The sequence below is a fragment of the Penaeus japonicus genome, unplaced genomic scaffold, assembly GCF_977035675.1.
Source record: "Penaeus japonicus unplaced genomic scaffold, GWHDUDI00000001_assembly GWHDUDI00000002, whole genome shotgun sequence".
Taxonomy (NCBI): domain Eukaryota; kingdom Metazoa; phylum Arthropoda; class Malacostraca; order Decapoda; family Penaeidae; genus Penaeus; species Penaeus japonicus.
The window spans coordinates 1,926,667-1,934,166 of record NW_028234404.1 but is presented as its reverse complement, the minus strand read 5'-3'; positions in this window follow the sequence as shown (position 1 = coordinate 1,934,166).

Genomic DNA, 7,500 nt, shown 5'->3' with positions numbered 1-7,500 from the left:
CCACCTGCATTAATATGAATTTCCAAGTTTTTGAAACATTCTTTTGCTTGTTCAATTTTTTCTGGCTTTACTATCAATACAGATTTCCGGGCATTTGGGTAGTATCCTTGCGGTGGTCATGTTGTTGTAGCAGATCCCACCATTTCCTTATGGCATTTGGGTAGTATCCTTGCGGTGGTCATGTTGTTGTAGCAGATCCCACCATTTCCTTAGGGCATTTGGGTAGTATCCTTGCGGTGGTCATGTTGTTGTAGCAGATCCCACCATTTCCTTAGGGCATTTGGGTAGTATCCTTGCGGTGGTCATGTTGTTGTAGCAGATCCCACCATTTCCTTATGGCATTTGGGTAGTATCCTTGCGGTGGTCATGTTGTTGTAGCAGATCCCACCATTTCCTTAGGGCATTTGGGTAGTATCCTTGCGGTGGTCATGTTGTTGTAGCAGATCCCACCATTTCCTTAGGTTTGATATCTTTCCCGCACCTGCCAGGTCATCTGCATAAGCCACTTGTTTCACTTGGGTACTTTCATGGCTTATGTGATCCTGTAGTCTCAGTAGACCAATGGCATACATAGCCATTGCCACTGGGTCTCCTTGAGTTGTGCCTTCTGCAGATTCGATGGTGTCAAAATTGCCTGTGCGTCTGTCACATATAAATTGTTTTGCTGGTTGGTTATATAAATTTTCTATGTACATCGCCAGACTGGGGCATTTCATCTTCATGTTGTGGATTGCTGCTTGACGGTTTATGTTGTTGAATGCGTTTGCTGCATCCACCAGCAACACTGCATCGCAGTCAGGGTCATTATATATTTTTCTCATTGCATGTATTGCAGCCTCACACCCTGCTTTCTGTCCAGCACAAACTTGCAGGTTTCCTACTGCAGCCTTTATGTCATCTTTGGTGACTTCCATAATTGCCTTCCCTACTATCCGCCTTAGCACTTCACCGACACCAATAGGGCGGCAGCCTGGCTTCTAATCGAGGGCAATGAGGCGGCAAGCAGTGAAGGCTTCTATGTTTTGACAGGTGTCTTTTCCTTCTCTCTCGCTCTCTCTCTCTCTCCCTCTTTTCCTTCTCTCTCTCTCTCTATCTATCTATCTATCTATCTATCTTTTCCTTCTCTCTCGCTCTCTCTCTCTCTCCCTCTTTTCCTTCTCTCTCTCTCTCTCTCTCTCTCTCTCTATCTATCTATCTATCTATCTATCTATCTTTTCCTTCTCTCTCGCTCTCTCTCTCTCTCTCCCTCTTTTCCTTTTCTCTCTCTCTCTTTCTCTCTCTCTCTCTCTCTCTCTCTCTCTCTCTCTCTCTCTCTCTCTCTCTCTCTCTCTCTCTCTCTCTCTCTCTCTCTCTCTCTTTCTCTCTCTCTTTCTATCTATTTATCCATATCTCTTTTTCAATCTTTCTCTCTTTTTCTCTCTCTCCATCCTTCCCCTTCTCTATCTCATTTCCTCTCTTCCTCCCTCCCTTTCTCCATCTCCATTCCTCTATCCGTCCTTCCCTCTCTCCCTCTCCCTTCCGCTCTCCAACCCTCCCTACCTATAAGTCTGTCTCCGTCCTTTCTTCCCTCTTTCCCTCCCTCCTATCTCTCCCTCTCCCTTCGCCCTCTCCCACCTTCCCTCTTTCTCTCTTTATCTCTCTCTCCTTCTCTCCCCTCCATTCGCCCTCTCCCTCTTCCTCTCCCACCCACCCACCTACCCTCCCATCCACCCACCCACCCGCCCACCCTCCCTCTCCTCACCCCTCTCCCTCCCTCTCCTCACCCCTCTCTCCCACCCTCCCTCCCATCCTCCCTCTCTCCCTTCCCTCTTCACCCCCTCCAACCCCCCCCACTCCCTTCTCTCCTCACCCTCCCTCCCACACCCCACCCTCCCACACCCCCTCCCACCCTCCCACACTCCCACCCCTCCCCCACCTACCCCCTTTCTCCCGAGTTTCGCTTCCAGCCTCCAGCCTCCCGCCATTCACACGCCTGAAGTTCCCGAAGAGTGATATAATCAATAGGATCTTAATCTGCACACTTCAGGGCTCGCACACACATACCACAATAGGGAACGAGACCACTCAACCATCCACCTTGGAACAGTTTGGTAGGATGGTTGATGCCTGGTAATTGGTGGGGTGTGGTGGGGTGGTGGTGGTGGGGGGTGGTGGTGGTGGGTGTGAGAAGGTGGGTGTGTAATGGGTGGGAGGGTGTGTGTGTACTGTATGGCTTCATATCTGTTCTTTCTCTTTCTCTCTCTCTCTCTATTTCTGCATTTCTCTTCTTTCATCCTTCCCTCATTCCCCTTCTCTTTACCACCTTCACCCTCCCTTCCTCTCTCTCTCTCTCTCTCTCTCTCTCTCTCTCTCTCTCTCTCTCTCTCTCTCTCTCTCTCTCTCTCTCTCTCTCTCTCTCCTCTCATCCCTCCATCCTTCCCTCCTTACCCCTCTCTCTACAACCCTCACCCCCTCTTTCTCCCTCTCTCTCTCACTCTCCCCCTCTCCCCCCTCACCCCCTCTCTCTAACCCTCTCTATTCCCACCCCCCTCTCCCCCCTCTCTCCCTCTCTCTCTCTCTCTCTCTCTCTCTCTCTCTCTCTCTCTCTCTCTCTCTCTCTCCCTGTTTACCTTCGACCATTCCCCCCCTCCTCTTCATAACGCACCCTGGAAAGTCCCCGGATGGAGGAATCTCAAGACCCACTCCTGAGTGTAGCCGCCGTGTGGATATCACGGAAAATGCGCCGATAAGAGAATGGTGAGGAATTGTGCGAATAGTGGTGGCATTTATGGTGATATTGGATGATGATGATGATGATGATGATAGTAATGATGATGATTATGATGATGATAGTAATGATGATAATAATGGTAATGGTGATGATGATGATAGTAATGAGGATAATAATGATGATTGTGATGTGACAGTAATGATGATTATGATGATGATTGTAATGATGGTGATTATGATGATGATTGTAATGATGATTATTATGATGATAGTAATGATGATGATAATAAAGATGATGATAATGATGATGATAGTAATGATGATTTTGATGATGATAGTAATGATAATCATGATGATAATGATGATGATAGGATGATGGTGACGATGATGATAAGGTTAATGATAATGACAATGATAGTACAAATAATCCAAAGGACAATGATAAGAAAAAAATAAATAAAAAAAACAAAAACAACAACCATAATGATACAACACCCATAAATAAATAAACAAACACGCCTAACCGAACCTAATCCTTGCATAGTGCAAGAACCAAAATCTCTCTCTCTCTCTCTCTCTCTCTCTCTCTCTCTCTCTCTCTCTCTCTCTCTCTCTCTCTCCCTTTCGCTTCTCTTGCATTAGCGAGTATTGAAAGGCCCGAAATGAGTCTAAAATGAACAGAATTCCAGTCCATGTCAATAGCTGTGCCTTCTGCCGGCTCATTAAGACAATGATTATAGTTCTCCCGGGAATTCTTCACGCTCTCATGCACTGCTGGTTGAGCTTTTTGGGGAGGGGGGCGGGGAGTGTGTGAAATGGCGAAGTCTCCCCCGCCACCTCCTTCGCCTGCTGACTTCATAGAAAACGGCTATGTTGTTGTCATGATGTTAAGAGGAATGCTCTTCTTTTTCTTCTTCTTCTTTTTCTACTTGTTTTCTTCTCCTTTTCTTCTTCTTCTTCTTCTTCCGCCTTGTCTTGCTCCCTTCTCGTTATCGTCATGCATGTTCTTATTTACTATCAGGTTTGGCACTGACTTCATAGAAAACGGTTATGTTAAGGTTGTTATCTTTGGTTTCTTTGACTTCATAGAAAACGGTTTTGTTAAGGTTGTTATCTGTGGTGTCTTTGTGGTGGTTTTTGGTTGCGTCATTGGCTTTCTCGCTATTTTGTGAATTGATAGCTATCGAATGTTCAGATTTTCTCTATTCCTTTCTCTCTCTCTCCGTCTTTCTCCATATCTCTCTCACTTTCTCTTTCTCTTTTTCTCTTCTCTTATTATTTTCTTCTCTTCTCTTCTCTTCTCTTCTCTTCTCTTCTTTCCTCTCTCTTCCTCCTTCTCTTTCTCCTTCTCCTCCTCATCATCGTCATCATTATCATCTCCTCTCTCTCCTTTTCCTCCGTCTCTTCATCCTCCTCCTCCTTCATCTCCTCTTCCTCTACCGCCTCCTCCTCCTCCTCCTCTTTCTCCTTCTCCTCATTCTCATCTTCCTCTTTCTCCCTCTCTTCCTTCTTCTCCTCCTCTACCGCCGCCTCCTCCTCCTCCTCTTCCTCCTCATTCTCCTTCTCCTCCTCCTCCTCCTCCTCCTCCTCCTCCTCTACCGCCTCCTCCTACCCTTCCTCTTCCGCCTCTTCCTACACTTCTTGCTCCTTTAATCCCTCTACTCTTTCTCCTCCTCTTCCGCCTCTTCCTTCTCCTCCTCTTCCTCCTCCTCCATCTCCTCATCCTCTTCCTCCTCCTCCATCTCCTCATCCTCTTCTTTCTCTTTCTCCTCCTTTTCTTCTTTCTTCTCCTCCTCTTTCTCCTCTTACTCCTCATTCTACTCTTCTCCCTCCTCCTCCTCACCCCCTCCTCATCATCACCATTCTCATTATCCTCATCTTCATCATCTATTCCTCCATAACCTCTTATTCCTCGTCTCGTCTCTTTATCTCTCTCTCTCTCTCTCTCTCTCTCTCTCTCTCTCTCTCTCTCTCTCTCTCTCTCTCTCTCTCTCTCTCTCCTCTTTTACTCTGATCCCCCTTCACCTCTATATCAGAGCGATTCCCCGTTTATCCCTTTTATCTCTCTCTCTCCCATCCCCATTTTCATCATCTTCATCATCATTATCATCACCATTATCATCATCATCATCATCATCAACCATCATCAACATTCTCCCTTTCTTCTTTACTTTATCTTCCTCCTTATCCTCCATGTCCAATCATCATCAGGGTTCTCCTCTTCCCCTTCTACCTTCCATCCAACCCATCAGGCAATTCCGTGCAACGTGCAACAGAGTGGAGCATTGAAGCCTGCAATACCTGTCTGCAACCCATGGCAGCTCTCCCTATCAACCTCCAGTAAATCATTGTTTAGGGGGGACTCTCCAAAAAGGACGAGAGGACATGTAAAAAAAAAAAAAGAAAAGAAAAAAAACAAACAAAAAAACGCACATGTACGTTCTCTGGTTGTGTGTGTACATGTGGAGACGTAGATCAAAGTCTGGGATTTCTATTATCTTTTTTTTATCTCTTTTATCAGTTTATCTTTCTCTGCCCCTTCTTCTTCTTTTTCTTGTTCTTCTTTTTCTTCTTCTCCTTTTTCTTCTTATTCTTCTTCTTCTTCTTCCTCCGCCTTGTCTTGCTCCCTTCTCGTTATCGTCATGCATGTTCTTTTTTATTATCAGTTTCGTTATTTTCATTTTATTCATTATATCTTCCTCCTACTTTTCCTTCTTCCTCCTCCTCCTCCGTTTCTTCCTCTACACAGTCACCCCTACACAAAAACACACACTCAACCATTCACAAACAAAAATACATATATATACGCATAGCTACGCGTGTGAAAACAAACAAACAAACAAACATATACGCGCACAAACTCATAAACACACGCAAATATACACACGACACGCGAACACAAACATATACGCACACAAACTCAAAAACACACACAAATACACACACGACACGCGCACACAAACATATACGCACACAAACTCACAAATACACACAAATACACACAACATATACGCAAACAAACTCACAAATCCACACAAATACACACACGACACGCGAACACAAACATATACGCACACAAACTCACAAATACACACAAATACACACAACATATACGCACACAAACTCAAAAACACACACAAATACACACACGACACGCGAACACAAACATATACGCACACAAACTCACAAATCCACACAAATACACACAACATATACGCAAACAAACTCATAAATCCACACAAATACACACACGACACGCGAACACAAACATAGCATCAACATCCTCACACATATAGGATCCCGTCCCATCCAGCGTCTGTTCCTCCCGTCATCTATAGCCCAACAGGAGAATCGAATCCTATCCCTCTTACAAGACACTAAAAAACGGCATTCAATCCCAACAAACCTCCGAAGACAGTGGACCCTACACCCCTTTCACCAACCGAACATCCTAAAACCTCTTTCACCAACCGAGCATCCTAAAACCCCTTTCACCAACCGAGCATCGTACATCCTTTCTCCGATCACCCTAAAAAGGGATCTGATCTTCCTGACATTACCTTCCTCCCGGCGTTTATTGCATCTACAAAGACATCAGTCGGAGAATTGGCTCCTTTTATAACCTGTTCGCCGGACGGACTTGTCACATCCATAAAATATCGTGACCAATATTAACTTCCTTGCTCTCCTTCTCTGGTGTGTCAGGGGCTGTCAGGGGCTGTCAGGGGCTGTCAGGGACTGTCGTCAGCTGCCAGGGGAAGATGATCATGGAGGGAGTGGGAAGGAGGGGAGTTGCCAGGGACTAGGTAAGGGGGTGTTTTCTTACGTTAGGGAACATGCACGAGTCGGAAGGGTCTTTTAAAGAGGAGAGAGGAAGGGATGATGATTGGGTGGAAAGCAGGGGAGTGGAGAGACAGACAGACAGAGGAAGAGATTAAGAGGCACGAGAGAGAGAGAGAGAGAGAGAGAGAGAGAAGGACGGGAAGAGAAAAAGGGAGAGAGAGAGAGAGAGAGAGAGAGAGAGAGAAGGACAGAATTAGAGAAAAAGAGAGAGAGAGAGATAGAGAGAGAATAGGACGGAAGGAAGGAAGGAGAGAAAGGGAAAGAGAGAGGGAGAGAAGGACAGAAGGAGAGAGAGAGAGAGAGAAGGACGGAAGGAGATAAAGGGAGAAATACTAAAGGGAATCGAGGGACGGGGAGAGAGACAGAGATAAAAAAAAGGGGGGAAACAAACAAAGTCAATAATAGGAGAAATAAAGATACAACGGTTTAGACAGACGAAGAAAAGGAGGAGAAGGAAAAAGGAAATAAGCAAGAAAGAAATAAGTAGAAGAAGAGGAAACAAAGAGGAAGAAAGTAAATGCAAGAGATAGGACATAAGACGTAAAAGGACGCAAGAAAAATGGAGAAAGGTACGAAGGAATAAAAAAAAGGGGGGGAGGGATAAAAGAGAGGGAGGAATAAAAGAAGGAGGGGGAAGAGAGAGAAGAATGTAAGACGAATGGGGGTAACAAGAATGTCATATATGGAAGGATAGGAAAAGGAAAGCTAGGTAGGCAAAACGGAGTAAAAAAAAAAAAAAAAAAAAAAAAAGACACAATCTTGATTTTCTTTTTATCTTAATAGAAAGTCGCATTTTCCAAGACGGAAAAGAGCAGTAAAGATAAACGAGAACCATAAACGATTTACGCAGCAGAGAAAAGGAAATAAATCACAAGGACGAAGACTAGAAAAAGAAAGAAAGAAAAAAAAAAAAAACAATAACGTCCTTATATTGTTTTACCCTCGTAT